The sequence below is a fragment of the Choloepus didactylus genome, chromosome 4 (assembly GCF_015220235.1).
Source record: "Choloepus didactylus isolate mChoDid1 chromosome 4, mChoDid1.pri, whole genome shotgun sequence".
In the NCBI taxonomy this organism is placed as follows: Eukaryota; Metazoa; Chordata; class Mammalia; order Pilosa; family Megalonychidae; genus Choloepus; species Choloepus didactylus.
This window is the reverse complement of record NC_051310.1, coordinates 195,850,680-195,873,005: the sequence shown is the minus strand read 5'-3', so window position 1 is coordinate 195,873,005 and position 22,326 is coordinate 195,850,680. Positions and strand designations below refer to the sequence as shown.

The following is a 22,326-nucleotide window of genomic DNA, read 5'->3' as shown; positions in this document are numbered from 1 at the left end:
AGCAGGTACCCCCCCCCCATGGACATCTAGATGGCATCCTGGTGCCTGCCTTTTCAAACATAACACCTCTGTTCACAACTGAACTATTTCCACAGAAGACCTGCAGAACTGAAATTAAAGTGGAGAATTAACAAAATTTATATGGACATCAACAATTTTCATTGATAATGCCAAACTGCATTTCAAAAGGCAGCAAGAACCTAGCTTCCAAAGAGGGCAGGTGGCAGGCCCTGTCTGTCCTGCTGCCATGGGTGGTCTGCTCTTTCTCATTCTCTCCAACCTGGCTGTCCTTGCACACTGCCCTTGGAATTCCCAGTCTGGTTCTTTCCAGGCTCTGCTCCTGCTCCCACTTCCCTCTCCATCTCACCCCCATGAGGGAGATTTACTAGTCTCCAGATCCCCCACTTCCCAGACTTTACTGGCCCAACAGTTCCCAGACCCTGACTCAGGGCTTTTAGCAGCCACCATGTTCCACACATTGTAACTGAGAAGTTAAGATTTAAGGACTGATGATTACTGAATCATTACATAGATATTGCTTTTTACTTTCTGGTATATTAGAGTAGACAGAGGGAAATACCTGAAATCTGAATTGTAATCCAGATGCCCTGAGCTCTGACAACGATTGTATAGCCTTTATCTTGTGCCCTTATGATTGTAAAAACCTTGTAACTTTCACTTGCACCCATTTATACAGTTTTTTTTTTTTACTCCAAAGTCTTATGACCACAAAAGACAGCCCCTAGTGTTTATTAATGAAGGGTCTTGGGTCAGCAAGGATTAACCCACCACAAGTCTAAAATTGTCTTGGTAATGGAAGCTGGATCTAACCAAAATGGGCCCACCTGACATGCACAGTAGCTTAGACTTTAACCTACAAATCACCTATACCTTATTATAATACTAAAAATCACACCCATCATCATATTAAGCCTGCCATTTTCTTATACATGTTCTGTGACTAAGCATGTAATCAATTCTGTGCAAGCTCAATAATTAGATCACCTCTAATTACATAATTTGGGGGCCACTGTACTCATTATCCTAAAACCTGCCTATGTTTTGATGCTTTAATACTACCAGAATTACTGCAGTCTGGGAATAAAGATTTTGGACCGACATGCTATCTGCTCTCCTGCTTCCTGCCTAGCAATAAAAGTCTTTCTCTCTTTGAAACCCCAGTGACTCAGGAATTGGTCGTTTGAGCACATAGGGTAAAAGAATCCATTGCCTTGGTCTGGTAACAGCATTCCTCTGACTGCAGGAGGCTCTGGACTTCAGATAAGGGGCCAAAGACCCCAGATACCCTCCTCAAAGAAGTAAAGCTTCCAGGGCCTTCCACTGCAGGGAAGGCTCCTCAGGACCCTGTTTCCTTCAGCACAGCCTCCCCCCCACAAGACATTTGGGAGCAGCTAGAGGGGGGATGAGGAGACAAAGCCGGAAGCCAGGCCTACATTGCACGTGGGCAGTCTCACCAGGAACCCGGAATTTAAGATCAGAAATGGACTCATCTGGGGTCGCCCTGGTTTTGACTTGGGTATTAATGGGGGAGATAGAGTAGAGGAAACTTGCTGTGCGTGTGCGGGGAAAGGACCCCCCACCTGCCCGTCACCAATAGCTGTCGGGGCTCTCCCGCGACTCAGCAGATCCCATACACTTCCTGCTGCACCCGGCCTGGGCGCTGCTACCTCTGGATGCTGCGACCGCCACCACCACCCCACACGTACACACAGCTCCCCGTGTCCGGACTCACCGGGGTCTCCCGGCCTGGCTACTCCCCGCCGCCATTTCCGCAGCCTAGGGGCCTTTGCCTGCTTCTGTGGAGGTCTAGGCGCCAAGGTGGTGCCACAGGAGGGGTCTTGGGGTGGCAGACGCTACCGTGTGAGCCGCGCCTGCGCTCCAAGCCCGCGGGAGAGGGCCGGCCCCGCCCCTAGGCTCGGGTCCCAGGGCTTCCGGTGCTGGGAGGGGCGGGGGCACGAAGGATGGGATTGGCAGCTTGCCGAGCCCGGTGGTGTTGGGTTTCGGTGTGGAAGGGGTCGGCCGCTTCCCACCGGAGCCCCTGGACCCTGCGAACCCCTGAGTCCTCTGAGGACAGGATCCTGCGAGAGGAAGCTGCGTCCTTAGCGCCCTGAGTGAGCAGAAGTGCCCACATCCTAGGGGCGGTAAGGAGGGCGGGGAGCGCCGGAACCCCCATCCCAGCAGCCGGTGGGTGGAGGAGGTGATGAGCCTTTGACAACCCCCACTCCCTTGGCCCCATGTTACTCAGGAGCCAAGGCTTGCTCTGGAGATGCTAGTTGCAGACGAGCCTGGGGTAGGTAATCTTCTGACCTTAGCCTCTGGCACCCACTGCTGTCTGCCCCCGCCCCCACCTCTGGCTTCTAGGACCTGGTTAGGAGAGGAGCAACACCTCGTAAACCCAGACCCCAAGGATGGTGCGGGACGGGTCTGAGGAGAGGCCCCTCTGGGGATGCTTGTTCTTCCACCCCAGGGGTCCCTGAACAAGGAGTTGGAGGGCGCCAGGTGGGGACGACTTCCTGATCGGGAGAACTGCAGGGCAGTCCTTAGAGCTTTTGACCTTTGCCCTGATCCCCTGCAGGCCCGATCTCACTGTGACCCTGGGCCTGCGGGCAAAGCTGCGCAGTGGAGGGGAAGGGAGTGAGGCTTGAGGATCTTGAGGGTGCACTGGCGGTTCTCCATGACCAGGGATAAATAATGGTTAGGCAATTATCAAACTGCTCAAATCCTGGCTTGAGAGATCTAGCGAATGCATAAATGGTGAGCCTTGTAGTAAATTCCAGCCTCTTGTTTTGTGGAGTTTGGGTAGATTTGACATCTTAATGACATTTAGCCTTCCTATCCAAGAACATGGAAAATTTTTCCATCTTTTAAGGTCCCTTTCTATTTCTTTTAGTAGGGTAATGCAGTTTTCTTCATATAAGTCATTTACATCTTTCATTGAGTTTATTCCTAGGAACTTGATTTTTTTAGTTGCTATTGAAAATGGTATTTTTTTCTTGAATGCCTCTTCACTTTGTTCATTTCTAGCATATAGAAACATTACTGAATTATGTGCATTAATCTTGTATCCTGCTATTTTCCTAAATTTGCTTATTAACTCTAGTACCTGTATCATCAGTTTCTCAGTGTTTTCCATATATAAGATCATATCATCTGCAAATAATGAGAGTTTTACTTCTGTTTTCCAATTTGGATGTCTTTTATTTCTTTGTCTTTCCAGATTCCCCTGGCTAGCAATTCTAGCACAATGTTGAATAACAGTGGTGACACAGGGCACCCTTGTCTCATTCCTGATCTTAGAGGGAAGGCTTTCATTCTCTCAGCATTGAGTACTATGCTGGCTGTGAGTTTTTCATATATGTTGTTTATCATGTTGAGGAAGTTTCCTGCAATTCCTACCATTTGAAGAGGTTTTATCAAAAAAGGATGTTGGATATTTTCAAATGCTTTTTCAGCATCTATTGAGATGATCATTTGATTTTTCTCTTTTGATTTGTTAATGTGTTGTAATACATCAGTAGATTTTCTTGTGTTGAACCATCCTTCCATGCATGGAATGAACCCCACTTGGTCATGGTGTATGATTTTTTTAATGTGTCATTGGATTCAATTTGCAAGTATTTTGTTGAGAATTTTTCCATCTATATTCATTAGGGAGATTGGCCTATAGTTTTCCTTTTTCTTCTGTAGCATCTTTGCCTTGTTTTGGTATTAGGTTGATGTTAGCTTCATAAAATTTGTTAGGTAGTATTCTATTTTCTTCAATATTTCCAAAGAGTTTAAATAAGACTGGTGTCAGTTCTTTTTGGAAAGTTTGGTAGAATACCCCTGTGAAGCCATCTGTCCCTGGGCATTTATTTGTGGAAGTTTTTTGATGACTAATCGGATCACTTTGCTTGTGATTGGTTGGTTGAGGTCTTCTCTTTCTCCTCTGGCCAGTCTAGGTTGTTCATATATTTCCAGGAAATTGTCCATTTCCTCTACATTATCCAATTTGTTGGCATATGGTTGTTCATAGTATCCTCATACAATTTTTTTTTTTTTTTAATTTCCTTGGGATCTACAGTAATGTCACCTTTCTCATTCATTGTTTTGTTTATATGGGTCTTTTCTCTTTCTGATTTTGCCAGTCTAGCTAGGGACTTTTCAATCTTGTTGATCTTCTCAAAGAACCAACTTTTGGTGTTATTTATTCTCCTTACTGTTTTTTTTTCTTCTCTATGTCATTTATTTTGGCTTTAATCCTTGCTATTTCTTTTCTTCTTCTTGGTTTAGGATTCTTTTTCTGTTCGTTTTCCAGCTTCTTCAGTTGTTCCATTAGTTCTTTGATTTTAGCTCTTTCTTCCTTTTTAATGTACATGTTCAGTGCTGTAACTTTCCCCCTCAGTACCACTTTTGCTGCATCCCACTTGTCTTGATGTATTCTGTTCTCATTTTCATTCATCTCCATATATTTAGCCACTTATCTTGCTATTTCTTCTTTAACCCACTGATTGTTTAGGAATGTGTTGTTTAGCCTCCAGGCATTTGTGTATTTCTAAGTCTCTGATGGTTATTGACTTCTAATTGCATTCCATTGTGGTCAGAGAATGTGCTTTGAATAATTTCAATCTTTTTAAAATTAGTTGAGGCTTGTTTTATGTCCCAGCATATGATCTGTTCTGGAGAAAGTTCCCTGAGCACTAGAGAACAATTTGTATACTGGTGATTTGGAATGTAATGTTCTATACATGTCTGCTAAATCCAATTCATTTATCAGATTGTTTAGGTTTCCAATTTCCTTATTGGTCTTCTGTCTGTTTGATCTATTTATAGGAGAGTGATGTATTGAAATCTCCCACAATTTTTGTGGAAGCATCAATTGATTCCTTTAGTTTTGCAAGGGTTTGTCTCATGTATTTTGCCACCCCTTTATTAGGTGCATAAACATTTATGATTGTTATTTCTTCATGTTGAATTGCCCCTTTTATTAGTATGTAGTAGGCTTCTTTGTCTCTCATAACATCCTTGAATTTAAAGTCTATTTTACCTGAGATTAATATTGCTAATCCTGCTTTCTTTTGGCTGTAGCTTGCATGAAATATTTTTTCCATCCTTTCACTTTCAATTTCTTTGTGTCCCTGTGTCTAAGATGAGTCTCTTGTATGCAACATATTGATGGTTCATATTTTTTGATCCATTCTGCCAATCTATATCTTTTAATTGGGGAGTGCAATTCATTTACATTCAATGTTATTACTCTGAAGGCATTTCTTGAATCAGCCATCCTATCCTTTGGTTTATGTTTGTCAGATATGTTATTCCCTCTCTCTATTAATGTCCTTTAATGTACCCATGCTGAAACTGTTTGGTACTGAAATTTTCTCCATCTCTCTCTCTCTTCTTTCTTAGGTTCTCTGTCAGTAGGGCTCCCTTTAGTATCTGAAGTAGGACAGGTCTCTTTTTAGCAAATTCTCTAAGCATTTATTTGTCTGAAAAATTTAAGCTCTCCTTCAAATTTGAAGGAGAGCTTTGCTAGATAAAGAATTCTTGGTTCACAATTTTTCTATCTCAGAATTTTAAATATGTCATGCCACTGCCTTTCACCTCCATGGTGGCTGCTGAGTAGTCACTACTTAGTCTTATGCTGTTTCCCTTGTAAGTGGTGAATTGCTTTTCTCTTGCTTCTTTCAGAACTTTCTCCTTCTCTTCAGTATTTGACAGTCTGATCAGAATATATCTCAGAGTTGGTTTATTTGGATTTATTCTATTTGGAGTTTGCTGGGCATTTATGCTTTGTGTATTTATATTGTGTAGAAGGTTTAGGAAGTTTTCCCCAACAATTTCTTTGAATACTCTTTCTAGACTTTTAACCTTCTCTTCCCCTTCTGGAACACCAATGAGTCTTATATTTGGATGTTTTTTGTCTACCATATCCCTGAGGCCCATTTTGATTTTTTCAATTTTTTCCCCATTCTTTCTTTTGTTCTTTCATTTTCTGTTCTGTCATCCTTGAGATCACTGATTCATTGTCCAGCTTCCTCTAGTATTGTACTGTAAATATACAGAGTCTTTTGAATTTGGTCAACAGTTTCTTTTATTACATAAGATTATTTATTTTTTATTTACTTTTTAAAATTTTTATTTTAAAATAAATTCAAACTTACAGTAACAGTTGCAAAAATAATGCAAACCCTGTACACAGAACTCCAGCATACCCCAAACTCTGTCCACCAATATCACAATCTACTAACTTTAATATTTTGTCACTTTACCATTTCTTTCTTTCCCTCCCTGTCTATCATCCATCATCTATGGCTCTGTCTTCTTAACATATGAAAGCAAGTTGCACACATCCTTGAACAAATAATATAATTTACATATACATATCCCATGAGCAAGAATATTCTTTTATGTGATCACATTAAGTGTAGTTTAGAAGTTCAAGAAATTTAATATTGATATAAAGCTTACATTGTACATTTCATTTTTTTCTTATGTCCCAATTGTGTCCTTTTGAGCCTTTTCTCCTCTATTCTTAGGTCTCATCCAGGATCATCTATGGCATTTAATTGTCATTATCTCTTTAGACTTTCTTTTCAATTGTGGAAACATATTCACAGCCTAAATCTTCCCCTTCTAATCCCTCCCAAGCCTTCCATTTAGTGGGATTAATCACATTCACAATGTTGCAATGCCATCACCTTCCCACCATTCGTTACTAGAAATTTCCCTTCACCCCAAACAGAATCCCTACACTCATTTCTTATTAACTCCCTATTGCCCCTTCCCCCACTTCTTGTAACCCATGCTCCACTTTTAATCTCTATGATCATATTCTCTGATACTTTCTTTGTGTTTACCATGGGGCTTAAATTTAACATCTTAAGTCTATAGCAATCTTGTTTTCTTTAATACCAACTTAACTTCAATAGGACACATAAACTATGTTCCTATACTCCTCCATTCCCCTCTTTATGTAGTTCTTGTCAAAAATTATATATTTTACATTGAGTCCAAAACCACTGATTTATCATTACACTTTATGTATTTTAGATCCTATAGGAAGTAAATAGTGGAGTTACAAATAAAAAATACAATAGTATTGGTATTTATATTTACCATATGATCTTGACTGGAAATCTTTATTTCTTCATGTAGTTTCAGTCAATTGTTTAGTGTTCCTTCCTTTGAGCCTGCAAAATTCCCTTTAGTGTTTCTTATAGGACTGATCTACTGGTAATGAAGTCCCTCAGCTTTGGATTATCCAGGAATGTTTTCATCTCCCCCTCATTTTTAACCTCCAGGTGTTTGTGAATTTTCTAACTCTCTGATGGTTATTGACTTCAGCTTGTTTCTTTAAGACTAATATACTTGTTATATTCCCCTCAGTTATGTTAGTGTTTGAAATGCAAGAAGTAAAATATGAATTTTTTGAGAAGGTAATGTAATGATCAGAATAGGTGATATTAAGGGAATCAATGATTAGGAATACATAAGGATGTGTAGTGTAGACTAGGATATCAAGAGTACAGTTATGAGTGAAAGTAATATTTGTATAGGAAAGGAAGATTAAGGTTACTGCACTCTGGCAATGGATAGTAGAAACCATTGCCAGAAACAGTGTTTCTGGAGTTACAGGGGTGCTAGTTTGTTGAAGCACCACTTCAGCCTTTAGTGTAGTTTTCTTCAGGACTTTCCACATCATCAATGGGACCTGCTAAGGTGGAAACACAAGCATATCCCTGTTCCCAGGGGGGTTAAAATAAAATTTTTAGACAAAGCTTTCAATAGCCCTTTAGTAAACAGACTTGCAGCACCATTTTTGTGAATGCTCTTTTTGAGTTTTTTGTAAGTTTGACAAGTTAATGGCTTAAACACTCTGATTTTGCTGGTTAAGCATAACAGGACAAACAAGATTACCAGCCAATGCTGCTTCATGCAAACAGAGTTGTAAAACTGGTGCGGCACCTCCAAGGAGAGGAGGTGGCAGTGGTGCTGGTGGTGGTGGCAGGGGCCAACCCATTTTTGCTAGATCTCCACTGCCCTTATCAGCTGTTGGCAGAGGAGCTGAGGGCTTGGGTAGTGGAAGATGCTCATCAGAGACAACTGTGGTTTCCCTTTTAGGTCCCTCAGTTTCAGAGAGCTCAGTTCCAGCAATATGAAGAGGAGCCAGGGCAGTACAAACAAGAGCCCATGTAGTAAATGTCTTAGAGCAAATTTTCTGTCCTTGCTCAAAATCACATTTTAAATTCCTTCCAATTCATTCCCAGACATCTAGATCTAATGTGCCATCATCAGGAAACCAGGGATTATGCTGAACAACATCATGTAGAAAGAATGCAAAGTGTCCTCAGAGACAGAAGCTCCACTAGCCTGCAGCAGCTGTTGTAGGGTTAACACATACCAGCACTGGGGAACAATGAGAGACTGACCCATAATCATTGAGTGGCTGAAACTACTGAGCCACCATGAAATAAATCACTTGTACTTACTGTGCAACTTCCAAACATTGTGGTCAGGATTGGAATCCCTCACACAGGGCACCAATTGTGAAAGAAGAGAGCCAACTCTGTCCCTCTGTTCCTGCAAGAAATTCTTTATTGGCTTTTTAGCCCAGGATTATATAGCATAAGCATTCTTTGGGCTACATAATTGTTTTTCCTGTTTCCCCAGGCAACAGTGTTTGTTCTAAAATCACAAGACTAGCATGTTTACAATCTTCGGGTGCAAGCTTGAGGACAATAGTAATCTCAGGGAATGATCTCTTCTGAACCAGATGGGAAAGCAGGGGCACGGAAGGGGCCCAGCATCATTCTCTAACTTAGCTGCCTGCTGTCAGGTGCACAATGCATCAGTGCCTGTCTTCAGGCACACAATGCCTTGGCACCTGCCCCCAGGCCCACAATGCCTTGGTGCCTGACTTCAGGCACACAAAGCTTTGGCCTTCTCCTAACCTGGTGCCTGCCTTCAGGCACACAATGCTTAGGGAGCAGCCTTGCTGACTAACTTGCCAAGCCAGGGAACCCTCCATGCCTCCACAAATTGCTTTTCTCTTGCTGCTTTCAGAACTTGCTCCTTCTCTTCAGAATTTGACAGTCTGATCAGAATATATCTTGGAGTTGGTTATTTGGATTTATTCTATTTGGAGTTTGCTGGGCATTTATGCTTTGTGTATTTTTATTGTGTAGAAGGTTTGGGAAGTTTTCCCCAACAGTTTCTTTGAATACTCTTTCTTGACCTTTACCCTTCTCTTCCCCTTCTGGAACACCAATGAGTCTTATATTTGGATGTTTTTTGTCTATCATATCCCTGAGGCCCATTTTGATTTTTTCAATTTTTTCTCCATTCTTTCTTTTGTTCTTTCATTTTCTGTTCTGTCATCCTGGAGGTCACTGATTCATTGTTCAGCTTCCTCTATTCTTGTACTATGAGTATCCAGAATCTTATGAATTTGGTCAACACTTTCTTTTATTTCATTAGATCATCTATTTTTTATTTATTCTTGCAATTTCTTCTTTACGCTCTTCTGGGGTATTCTTCATGTCCTTTATACCTTGTGCCTTGCTCTCATTGTTTGTCATTAGTTCTTAGATTAATTGCTCCATGTACTGTGTCTCCTCTGAGCTTTTGATTTGGGTGTTTGGGTTTGGCTTATCCATATCATCTGTTTTTTTCGTATGCTGTAAAATTTTCTGTTGTTTTTGGTGTTTTGGCATTTGCCTAACTTGTACGGTATATATATATTCTTTTTTGAGATTGTTTGCCTACCATACAACTATCCAAAGATCCAAAGTGTACAATCAATTGCCAATAGCACCACCATACATCTGTGCATCCATCAACACAATTAATATTTTTTAAATGTTTATATCATTTTCACTACTCCAGAAAAGAAATAAAGACCAACAAAGGAAACTCACATCCTCCCATACCCCTAACCATGCCCTCCTCCATTATTGATTCATTGTTTTGTTATAGTACATTTGTGACTGTTGATGAAGGATGTTTAAATGCTATTAACTGTAGTATGTAGTTTGCAATAGGTATATATTTTCCCCTATATACCTTTCTGTTATTAACTTCTAATTATAGTGACAAAGATTTGCTCTAGTTCATGAGAGAGATTTCTAATATTTTTATAGTTTATCATGGATATTTTCCACCACAGGATTCACTGCTTTATACACTCCCATCTTTCAACCTCCAATTTTCCTTCTGGTGACATGCATGACTCTAAGCTTACCCTTTCCACCATCTTCACACACCTTTCAGCACTGTTAGTTATTCTCACAACATGCTACCATCACCCATGTCCATTTCCAAACATTTAAGTTAACTTCAGTTGAACATTCTGCTCATAATAAGCAACTTCTCCCCATGCTTTAGCCTCATTTCTATATCCTGGTGACTTATATTTCACATCTATGACTTTACATATTATAATTAGTTCATATCAGTGAGACCCTGCAATATTTGCCTTTATGTGTCTGTCTTCTTTCACTCTATATAGTGACCTCAAAGTTTCTTCATCAACCCATTTCTTTAAGATGGTTTTGTTCACATATCATATATTACATTCTAAATAAACAATTGTTGGTTCCAGGAATAGTCACATAGTTATTTATTGAGCACCATCACCACTGTCTATATAGGGACATCTCCATTTCTTCCAAAAAGATTGAGGAAAAGGCAAAGAAGGCAGAGAGGCAAAAGAAAAAGAAAGAGAAAGAGAGAAATACAAACAAACAAAGCCCAAAACTTGATAGCTAGAAAGTGACAAAAGGAAAGATATCATTAACCTAAAGTAGAATAGTCAGACAAAGTCACCAATGTCAGGAGTCCATACCCTTCGCCTATCCCCCCATATGCATTTATCTTTGGTATAGTGCCTTTGTTATATTAAAGGAAGCATAATACAATGTTTCTGTTAATTCTAGTCTCTAGTTTGCATTGATTGTATTTTCCCCCAATCCCACCCTATTTTTAACACCTTGCAATGTTGACTTTCATTTTTTCTACCTCATGTAAAAACATATTTGTACCTTTTATTACAATTGTTGAGCACCCTAGGTTTCACTGAGTTACACAGTCCTAGTCTTTATCAGTAATCTTTTGTTCTCATGTCCCACATGGTCCCAGCCTTCCTCTTTCAACAATATTCACAGTCATCTTTGTTCAGTGTACTTACACTGCTGTGCTACTATCTCCCAAAAATGTTTTCCAAACCTCTCACTCCTGTCTTTTCCTTTCTGTCTGCACTTCTTCCTTTAGTGTTTCCTGTAGAGCAGGTATCTTGTTCACAAACTCTGTCATTGTCTGTCAGAGAAAATTTTAACCTTTCCCTCATAATTGAAGGATAGTTTTTCCAGATATAGGATTCTTGGTTGGTGGTTTTTCTCTTTCAGTATCTTAAATATATCACCCCACTTCCTTGCCTCCATGATTTCTATTCAGAAATGCACATAGTCTTATCAAGCTGCCTTTGTATTTGATAGATTGCTTTTCTCTTTCTGCTTTCAGGATTCTCTCTTTATCTTTGATATTTGATAGTCTGATTATTAAGTGTCTTGGTGTAGGCCTATTCAGATCTATTCTGTTTGGGGTATGCTGTGCTTCTTGGATCCATAATTTTATATCTTTCATAAGAGATGGGAAATTTTCATTATTTCCTCTATTATTGCTTCTGCCCCTTTCCCTTCTCTTCTCCTTCTGGGACACCAATGAAACATGCATTCTTGCTTTTTATTTTTGTCCTTAAGTTTCCAGACATGTTGCTCATATTTTTCCATTCTTTTCTCTATCTGTTCTTTTGTGTGTATACTTTCAGGTGCCTTGTTCTCCAGTCCCTGAGTGTTTTCCTCTGCCTCTTGAGATCTGCTGCTGTATGTTTCCATTGTTTCTTTCATCTCTTGTGTTCTGCCTTTCATTTACATAGATTCTGCCAGTTGGTTTTTTGAACTTTCAATTTCTACCTTATGTACATCCACTGTTTTCATTATATAGTTCATTTCGTTTGCCATATCTTCCCTAAAATTTTTGAATTGACTTATTATTAGTTGTTTCAATTCCTGTATCTCAGTTGAAGTGTAAGTTTGTGCCTTTGACTGGGCCATAAGTTCATTTTTCTTGGTGTAGGTTGTAGTTTTTTGTTGTCTGGGCGTGGTTTCCTTGGTTACCCAATCAGGTTTTCCCAGAACAGAACAGGCTCAGGTCCCAGAAGGAAGAAATATTCCATATCTGGTTTGCATGAAGGTGTGTCTTAGAAAATTGGTACACCCTGTGATGCCTCAGGTCACTGTGCTTTTCTGCCCAGCAGGTGGCATCTGTCAGCCTGTAATTCCAGACTGGTGTAAGGAGGTGTGACCCATGGCTGTTTTCCTCCAGGCTCTGGGGTCTGGTTCTGAATGGAAGGTGGGTAGTAGAGCTGGGCCCCACCCCTTTCCTCTTAGACCTCCCTAGGGGTAGACCATTAGCATTTCAGTGGTCTCTCTTTGCCTGTGATATCTCCACCCTTGTCTGGGTCAGAGTACTGGGAACTGAAAGTAGCTGAGGCTTTCTACACTGAGCAGAAAAAGGAACAGAAATTCCCCTTCAGGGCTAGTCCCTGGTGACCCTCCTGCTCTCCAAGTTCAGTTGTCACCCAAAGTCTGTGCCTGCTTGTTGGGGATTCATCACTTGTAGTGAGCAGTTCTCACTTGCTAACTATAACCCTGGTTGGAGATCAACTGAGCTATATTCACTTGCTGGGAGAGAGCTTCTATCTAGCACCATGAGGCTTTGCAGCTCAGGCTGTGGGGGAGGGGTCTCCTGGCTTGGATCTGCAGTTTTTATTTATAGATTTTATGCTGTGATCTTGGGCATTCGTACCAATTCAGATTGGTGTATGATGATTGGACGGTCACATTTGTTCCCCTGCAGTTATTCTGGATTATTTACTAGTTGTTTTTTTTTTTTTTTTTTTTTTTTTTTAGTTGTTCCAGGGGGACTAACTAGCTTCCACTCCTCTCTATGCTGTCACCTTAGATCCTCTGATAGGGTTCTTTTAGGATATGTAGACTGATTCAAACACTTATCTCTAATTTGTCAGATCTTCAGCTTGGTGAAGTACACTTTAACTAACCAGCAGGTGGCATCCATTAGCCACCTATTCCCCTCAAGCCAATTCTCCCCAACTTTGTCTTTGTGGTGAGTGGGGATCTGAGTCTTGTGGGGGTCCAATTGGTGCACCATGGTTGCATATGCAGTTGGTACTTTGCACCCTGAATGTGGGGCATGTTTCTGAGCAGTTAGGGAGGGAAGGTGGCTTTAATATTCAAATCTCCTAGGTGTTCCTCAAGATTTAAAGCTGTTGCAATAGTCTAACCCTTCAGTTCAGTCTCACCACAGTTTGTCTCATCTGTTGACCCACAAGTCCTTAGTATTGGCCTATGGTCTCTGGGACTTGTGAGTGTGTCCCTATTCCAAGCTGTGCCCTTCCGAGACCTCTGCTGAGGGAAGACTGATATGTCAAAGGTGAGTGTCATCCCCCATGGGAAGTTCCCCTCACATTGGGTTGTTTGGGTCAGCTTAGGGCTGTGGTGCTGGCATCAGGCAGGAGTGTTCCCAGCCCAGCATAAAGATGGCTGCAAGAGGATGTCCCCCTTTCCTTGGTAAGTTATGGTGTTTAGCAAATATTCTCATCTACTAGACTTATTGCTTTGTCCCTCAGAGCTGTCTTAGCTCTGCTCTTGTCTGGGCCCAAATTATCAGTTTTTGAGGCTTCTTAGAGTAATTGTTTTAGAAAAAGAGACAAAGATAAAAAAAGAAAAAAGAAAAAGAAAAAAAGGACCCTTCTTGCTGATCTAATGGAATATTGAAATGCTAGGAGACAAGGAGTTTAAGGCCCTTAAGGAACAATCAAGAAAGTAGGGGAAAGGAGCTCTTCAGACAAGGGTCCTTGCCCTCTGGATTTGCATATTTGTCTGATTCTGTTTGAGCCCTGCCCTTCTCTGTTTTTTGTTCACAGGAACTCCAGAAAGTCTTTGTTTTTATTTTTGGGTTGTTGGTTTTTTCTTTTTTCTTTCTTTTTTTTTGCTCTTTTTGCTAGCCCTATCTCCTCTCCATTGGGCTGACTGCTCCCAGATTCTCCAGTTTCTGGTCTCAGTCTATCTATGTTTGGAATTTTTGATCAGCAATCTGAGTTTTCAGTCAGAGCTGTAAATGTAGTTCTCCCTCCTGGTTCCCAGCACAGAAGGCCCCTCCTCCCACAGGACTGAGCCTGCCAGGGAGGGGTGCAGTTCCCCTCACCATGAGAACTCACATATTTCACTGATCTCAGCTGTTCCACATGTTCATGGGTGTTGTATGAAGTATGCCCAGAGTCAAATTGCTCTGTGGTGTCTGTCTGGTCCATGCAGTTCCTGGCTTTCTACCTACTGCCCTGGAGGAGTAACTAAAACCTACACCTCACCACTCCACCATCTTGCCCCACCTGTAGGATTTCTTTTTATATGCAGGATATCAGTCTCTTATCAGATATATGGTTTCCAAATATTTTCTCCCACTGAGTTGGTTGCCTCTTCACCTTTTTGACAAAGTCTTTTCAGGCACAGAGGCTTTTGGTTTTGAGGCATTCCCATTTATCTTTTTTTTCTTTTGTCACTTGTGCTTTGGGTATAAGGTCAAAGAATCTACCTCCTATTACTTGGTCTTGAAAACATTTCCCTATATTATCTTCTAAGAGTTTTATTCTGCTGCCACTTATATTGACATCTTTGATCCACTTTGAGTTAATTTTTGTATAGGTCGTGAGGTAGGGGTCCTCCTTCATTCTTTTGGATATGGATTTCCTGTTCTCCCAGCCCCATTTGTTGAAGATACTATTCTTTCCCATTTCAAGTGTGCCTGCCGTGTGCTTGTGAGCCTCTGAGATATGGGAGGGGCTTCTGAAGCTTCCATGTGGAACCCTTTCCTATCCCAGTTTCTTACCTCTGTACCACCCAGACCTGTGTGGGGGGGGGGGAGTAAATGAGGTCAATACCCTTCTTCTGCTTTCCCTGGGTCCCCCATGGGAGGTCCTGGCCTTATTACTATGGAGGATTACCTCACCAGTTAATTGTTAACCTGGGTGCATGAAAGTGGAGATCTGTTGCTTACTCCCTTGCCTGGCAGCCTCACTGCTGCCAGCCCAGGAGGCAGTCCTGGCTGAACAAACTCACCACATCCCTCAAGGCACAGTTTCTTTGCATTTTTGTTCATGTCCCTACCATGTACTGTAGGGGTCCCTCAGTGGCCAGTCACACCCTGAATCTGTGGTCCCAGGCATCCTCTGGCCCCTCTCTACTTTCCTTCAAGGAGGAGAATCCCACCTTTCCTCACCCACTCTCTCATTTTCTCAGAAGTCAAATTGTAAGTATGTTAAAGCAGGACAATGCTTTATAACTTTCATATCTAATGGAGCTTGGTATACCAACAAAAGGTAGTGCCCACATGTGTTTAACCAATACCCAGTATAAACATAGGCTCTTTGTCCTTCTCCAAGCTCTCTAAGGTGAAAGGCCATTGTTAGCACATCTTAAACATACTTGCACCTACTTCTGAATTTTCTGTTCTCACTTAAATCCAGACTAGATCTGGGGTTGACTCTCCAGTCAATTACTTATCAGCTCTGAGTCCTTGGGCAATTTACTGATCCTCTCTGTACCTTCTGTCTTCTGAAAACTGGGGATAATGATAGGATCTGTCTCACTGGTTTGAGTCATTTGAGGTGATGGTTGTCATCATCATCATTTTGTTAACACATTCAAATCTGATAGGGGGAATGCCCTGTATTCCTTTTCCTCTGTAGAAACTATAGGGCAATTCCTGCACTTTCCCCCAAAGTTAACAGGACAGTTTTTTAAACTCCTGATCTGCAGGAGACTCTAAGACCATCTAGACTTGCCTCCTAATGGACCCACCACTCTACTGCATGGAATTAAGTTCATGGGGGTTCCCCTGAGGAAGCCATGACCCAGCTGCCCACCATGAGGCCTTCCCAATGGCCCCTAGGGTAGTACCTCTTGGGGAGATTTATCCAATATCTATTTGCATATTAGGAGGGCTGACAGGTGTTGGGCACCAGTCCTTCTGGACCATTTGCTGGAACATAGAAAGAAGAGGGAGTTTCTAATATCCTAGGTAGTAGTCCATGAAGGACAGGGGGGACATAAACAGGAGCTTGAGAGAGTGGTTCAGTCAGTCCTTTCTTCAGGACAAGAATTTCCATAGAAGGCAGAGGGAGGTGGGAGCAGGGAACAGAAAAAGAGTAGCCCCAACACACTGAAACAGTGGTCATTAGGGATGGCCCTTTTTCTTGCTGTAACAAGCAATTCAGACTTATAACCCTGCTCAGATGGTCAAATGAGTCTGTGCCTCTGGTTGAAGACAGATTCTTCAGGGGATACCAAGGCCCACAATGCCTCTCCCCTGGGTTAGGGTCCAGGCTCCCCTAGGAAATTCCTCCTCCAAAGCCCTGGGCTCCAGCCTCACTCCTCAGAGTGATGCAGTAGGTGGGAGCCCACACTCCCTGCAGCCTGGGTCCACAGGGCTCAGACCAGGTTTCTCTGAGTGATTTTCCCCCAACAGGGCTGGGACTATGGTGAGTTGAGAGAGGCACTGAAAACTCAGTAATCAAGATAAATAATATTTTGATGCAGTGTTTTTTAAAAATACTGAACTTACTATTAAAAAACCCATGATGTGTTAAAAATGGGGAGGCATTGGGGGAGGGATGCAATCAGCATAAACTAGAGACTGTAACTAATAGAATCATTGTATTATGCTTCCTTTAATGTAACAGAGGTGATATACTAAGGTAAATGCAGATAAGGGTGGGATGGGGGGCATGTTAGACACTTGACATTGGTGGTATTGTCTGATTCTTCATTCTACTTTGATTTAAGGTTATTTTTCCTTTTGCTGCTTCCTAGCTGTCATTTTTTTTTCCTGTTTCTTTTGCCTCTCTACCTTCTTTGACTCTCCCTCCCGCCTTGTGGAAGAAATGTAGATGCCCTTATATAGATAGTGGTGAAGGTGGTGAACACATAAATGTATGACCATGCAGAGAACCATCGATTATTTACTTGGGATGGAATGTATGGTGAGTGAACAAAACCATATTAAAAAAAAAATGGGTTGATGACAAAACCTCGAGGGCAATATACTGAGTGAAATAAGCCAGACACATAAGGACAATTATGGTAGGGTCTCACTGATAGGAATTGATTATAATATGTAAACTCATAGACATGAAATATAAGGTACCAAGATACAGGATGAGGTTTAAGAATGGGGAGTGGTTGCTTAGTATGAGCAGAATGTTCAACTAGGATGAACTTAAATGTTTGGAAATGAACAGGGGTGTTGGTAGCAAGATGTGAGAATAACTAACAGTGCCGAATGGTGTGTGAATGAGGTGGAAAGGGGAAGCTCAGAGTCATATATGTTACCAGAAGGAAAGCTGGAGGTCAAAAGATGGGAATGTATAAAACTAAATCCTACGGTGGGCAATGTCCATGATCAACTGTACAAATGCTAGAAATCACTTCCATGAACCAGAACAAATGTATGACAATACAATTAGAAGTTAATAATAGAGGGGCATATAGGGAAGAACTATATACCTATTACAAACTATATACTACAGTTAGTAGTATTTCAACATTTTTTCATAAACAGTAACAAATGTACTATAGCAATACTAGGAGTCTACAATTGAGGGGGGTTGGTTAGGGATAGGGGAGGATTAGAGTTTCCTTTTCTTTTTTCATCTTTCACTTTATTTCTTGTCTGGAGTAATGAAAAGTTTCTAAAAATTGAACAAAAATTAAGTGTGATGGATGCACAGCTGTATGAGGGTACCCAGGGGCAAGTGATTGTACACTTTGGATCTTTGGATAATTGTATGGTATCTGAACAATCTCAATAAAAATGAAAAAAAAAAACAGAACTAAAAAAAAAATCTTATTTGGAATCATTTTACTCATGATCATAGATCTAAGCTATATCTTAGAAATTTAAATCTTTAATTTTAGAAATGACATCCAAAGAAAATTAGTAACTAAAGAGTATTTCCCCCCATCATGGTGCCATCCCTCATCAAAAATTCAGTTTTGACCTCCTGTCAAGTTATTCTTAATTGGTTGAGTTTTACTATAGATAAGGAATTTATGCTCTCCTCCCATAAGATCAAAGACATGCATTTATAAGACATATGGAGGATATCTATGTTCCCAGGATGGAGGAAAGCAAAATTCTTTACAAAGATCAAAAGAATAGCCTTAAACTCATAATCATGATGATCTCACCAAAAGAGCCAAGTCAGCAAAAACTGCCCATAAAAATGTGAAATTGAAGGCAATCATGTTAATTTTATAGATAATACAGTGCATTCTGTAAGTAGAAGCCAACTTGGAAAGAAAGGCAAAAATAATAAATTGAAAAGCAAAAAAAAAAAAACACCATGATGAAAAAATATCAAAATGTTAGCTATAAACTGGATCAGTGCTACTGATTTTTCATTTTGTTTCAGGCTCCAAGGGGGCAGAAGAGTGGCACTGCACCCAAACAAGGACCCCTTCCCTGGCTGTAATCCCTCTTTCCCTCTGGTCCTAAGTCAGATGTGGGGCAGAAAATAGGATTTAGAGCCCAGATTCTGTTTATTGGGCATTTGCACCACATGCTGTATTCAGGCTGCCCAATCTGCATATTGACCCTGTCCATTAACCACTGTTTAATTTTTCATTTTCTAGTTGTTACCCAAGAGTTTATAATACACATCTACTCTACCTTCAAAGGACATTGTACCAATCCATGGGTAGTGTAAGAGCCTTAAAAACTGTATGCATCCAAGTCCTTACTCCCATCTTTTGTGCTCTTATTGTAATACTTTTGACTTTTACTTATGCCATAATGTACAAGGCACTGCTATGGTTTTTCTTCAATCAATTATCTTTTATCTTTTAGAGTGGTTAAAAAAGGAATAATTGTGAATTATATGCTCACCCTTGTTTTCATCATTTCCTGTGCTCTTCATTGCTTTGGTATATCCAATTTTTGGACTGGTGCAATTCCTTTGCTTATAGTTTTTTTTTGTTTGTTTGTTTTTTTGTTTGGTTTTTTTTGTTTGTTTGTTTTTTTAACATGTCTTGTGTGAATCTGCTGGGTTTTGTCCAAACTTTCTTTATTAAAAGGATTTGTTTTTCTGAAAAGTCTTCATTTTCCCTATATTTTTGAAAGATTTTTGCTAAGTTAAAGTGGCACTTCTTTAATCACTTGAAACGTTGCCCTCTAATTTGCATAGTTTCTGAAAGAGTCCTTAGTTATCCTTACCCTTATTCCCCTGTATGTCATGGTTCTCAGCAGTTTGAATGTAAGTTTAGGTGTGTACATGTGTGTGTGTGTGCATTTGATGTTTATCCTGCTTCATAGGTTTGAGTTTCTTTAATCTCCAGTTTGATGTATTTTATTACTTTTGGAACTTTCTAAGCCATATTCAATTATTGCTTCTGCTCCATTCTTGCTCTTCTCCTTCTGGGATCCCAATTACACATTTGCTGGGACATTAGATCTTGTCTCACAGCTCTTGGATGTCCTGTCTTGTTTCATTATACTTTTTCACTTTGTATTTGAGTTTGGATAACTTCTATTGACCTATCTTCACCAATTCTTTCCATGGCTGAGTTGAGGTTCCAGATGAGCCCATAGAAGGCATTTTTCATCACTGTCATGTTGAGGGAGGGAGAAGGAGTTGTTGGTTTTTCCTACATTTCTACTTTCTTGTTGCTATTTCCACCTTTCCCACTAAAGCCTTTAACATAATTTATGGTTATTTTAACTTCCTTTTTTGATGGTTCTAAAATTTGGGCTTGGAATCTGAGTTTAGTTTGTTGATCACTTTCTCTCCTGATGATTTTTTTCTTTTGCTTTATTTTTGGTGGTAACATTTGGCCAAAAGCCAGACATATTCTGTAGGATGGTAAAAGGTGAGATGAATGGTATCTACATTTCACAAGTGGAACTCTTCTGCTAGGCCTTTGATGTGGAAGTGGACTCAATCTTAGTAGTTGAGCTAGGTTTGGATTTTGTTTTATTATTTAGTTTCAAAATTTCTAAAATTTTCAAAAACTTTACCCACCAAACAACAACTGCACCTTCCTCCCCCTCTTCATCTCTGAGTAGCCTCTAATCTTTCTTTCTTTATGAACCTGCTACTTCTAGATATACAACTGGAACCATATATTATATTTCCTTATGTGCCATGCTTATTTCACACAATAATGATTTCAAGGTTTATCCATTTTGTAGCTTATATCAGAACTTATAGCATCCTTATGGCTGAATGATACTCCATGGGATGTATATACAGCATTTCAATTATCCATTCACTCTTGATAGACACTTGGGTTGTTTTGACCTCTGGCTATTGTGAGTAATACTACCATGAACACTGGCACACAAGTATCTGTTTGAGTCCCTGTTTTCATTTCCTCTGGGTATATACCTGGGAATGGAATTGCTGGGTCATATGATTATTCTATGTTTAACTTTTTTGTGGAATGCCATATTGTTTTACACACTGACTCTCACCCAACACACAGCCACCAAGTTTTAGGGACAGTGCTTACACTGATTGACAGAACAGTTGGGTTAATTTAGTCACAAAAATCCATCAATTTCTCAAATTGTCATTTAACTTTTAAAAATTTATTTGCTGAACTGACTAGATGTCTCCTCATATAAATTTTAGAATTTAATTCTGTAAAATAGTTCAGCTCTTCTGAAGGAAAAATGTGTTTTCTTCATTTGGTAAGAAGAACCATATCATGTTTCTGGCTTCAGAAATCTTACTAGGAAGCACCCAAGTTAACTTTAAGCTCAATCACATACCATACATTTATCCACCATGTACAGTCAGTTGTTTATGGTATCATCATAAAGTTGTACATTTAATGCCACAGTCAGCACTTGAACATATTGATTACTACAAAACAGGTTGTTTTTTTCTTGAGTGAATTATAAAAAAGATGATAAAAAGAAAAATAATGTGTCATACAATACAATATAATAGGACAGAAAACAACACCTACCAAGAATCTCATATCCCTCCCTCATATCCCCCTTTCATACACACTTAGCTTTGGTTTATTGCCTTTGTTACATTTAATGGAGGCATATTACAGTGTTACTGTTGACCATAGACTCCAGTTTCCTTTGAATTAATTTTTGTGTATGGTATGAGACAGGGGTCCAATTTCATTTTTTTGCATGTGTATATCTAATTATCACAGCACCATATCTTGATGAGATTATTCTTTCCAGATTGCATGTACTTGGAACCCTTGTTGAAAATCAATTGACCATATATGTGTGGGACTATTTCTGGCTCTAAATTCTATTCTTTTGGTCTATATGAGTATCCATATGCCAGTACTTCACTCTTTTGATTACTGTAGTTTTGTAGTGAGTTTTGAAATTGGGGAGTGTGAGTCTTCCAACTTCATTCTTTTAAGAAATTGTTTTGACTATTTGGAGCCACTTGCAATACTTTATGAACCTGAGGATCACATATTTTTCTGCAAAATTTGACTGCTGGAATTTTGAAAGGGATTGCATTGAATTTGCAGGTAACTTTGTGTAGTATTGACAGGTTAGCAATGTATTAAGTCTTCCAATCCACATATACAGGATATTTTGCCATTTATTTAGGTCTTCTTTGATTTCATTCTGCAAAGTTTTGTAATTTTCAGTGTTCAAGTCTTTCATCTTCTTGGTTAAATTCAGTTTTAGACATTTTATTCTTTTAGATGCCCTCATATATAGAATTATTTTCTAACATTCCATTTTAGATTGTTCATTGCTAGGGTACAGAGACACAATATAGACCTATGTTGATCTTTTACCTGGAAATTTATGAATTCATTTTTTACCCCTGATAGCTTTCTGTGAATGCCTTAGGATTTCCTTATATAGGATCATGTCTTCTAGGAATAGAGATGGTTTTACTTCTTCCTTTCCGACTTGGATGCCTTTTGTTTTTCTTCCCTAATTGCTCTGGCTAGAATTTCTGGCACAATGTTAAATAGCAGTGGGGAAAGTGGGCACCCTTGTCTTGTTTGTGATCTTAGGAGGAAAGCTTTCAGTCTTTTGCCATTGAGTACAATGTTAGCTGTGAGCTTTTCATAAATGCCCTTTATCATGTTGAGGGTATTTCCTTTTCTTCCTAGTGTTAGAAAGGTTTTCCACATGAAGCTGTTTTGAATTTTGTCAAATCCTTTTCTGTTTATTGAGATGATATGTGTTCTGGTT

General features: G+C 39.9%; 1 protein-coding gene across 4 annotated transcripts in view; it reads left to right on the top strand.

Annotated features, from left to right (window-relative positions):
* Window positions 1-1,765: 1,765 nt before the first annotated feature.
* Window positions 1,766-22,326, top strand: part of LOC119532525 (40S ribosomal protein S9-like) — an 80,150-nt gene continuing 59,589 nt past the window's right edge. For 2 of the 4 annotated variants that reach the window (XM_037834990.1, XM_037834993.1), the window contains exon 1: window positions 1,766-2,162. The gene's annotated coding sequence lies outside the window, so the exon portion shown is untranslated. Of the gene's footprint in view, window positions 2,312-22,326 lie in introns of all 4 variants that reach the window. The other 2 variants (XM_037834994.1, XM_037834991.1) reach the window with 1 other exon arrangement.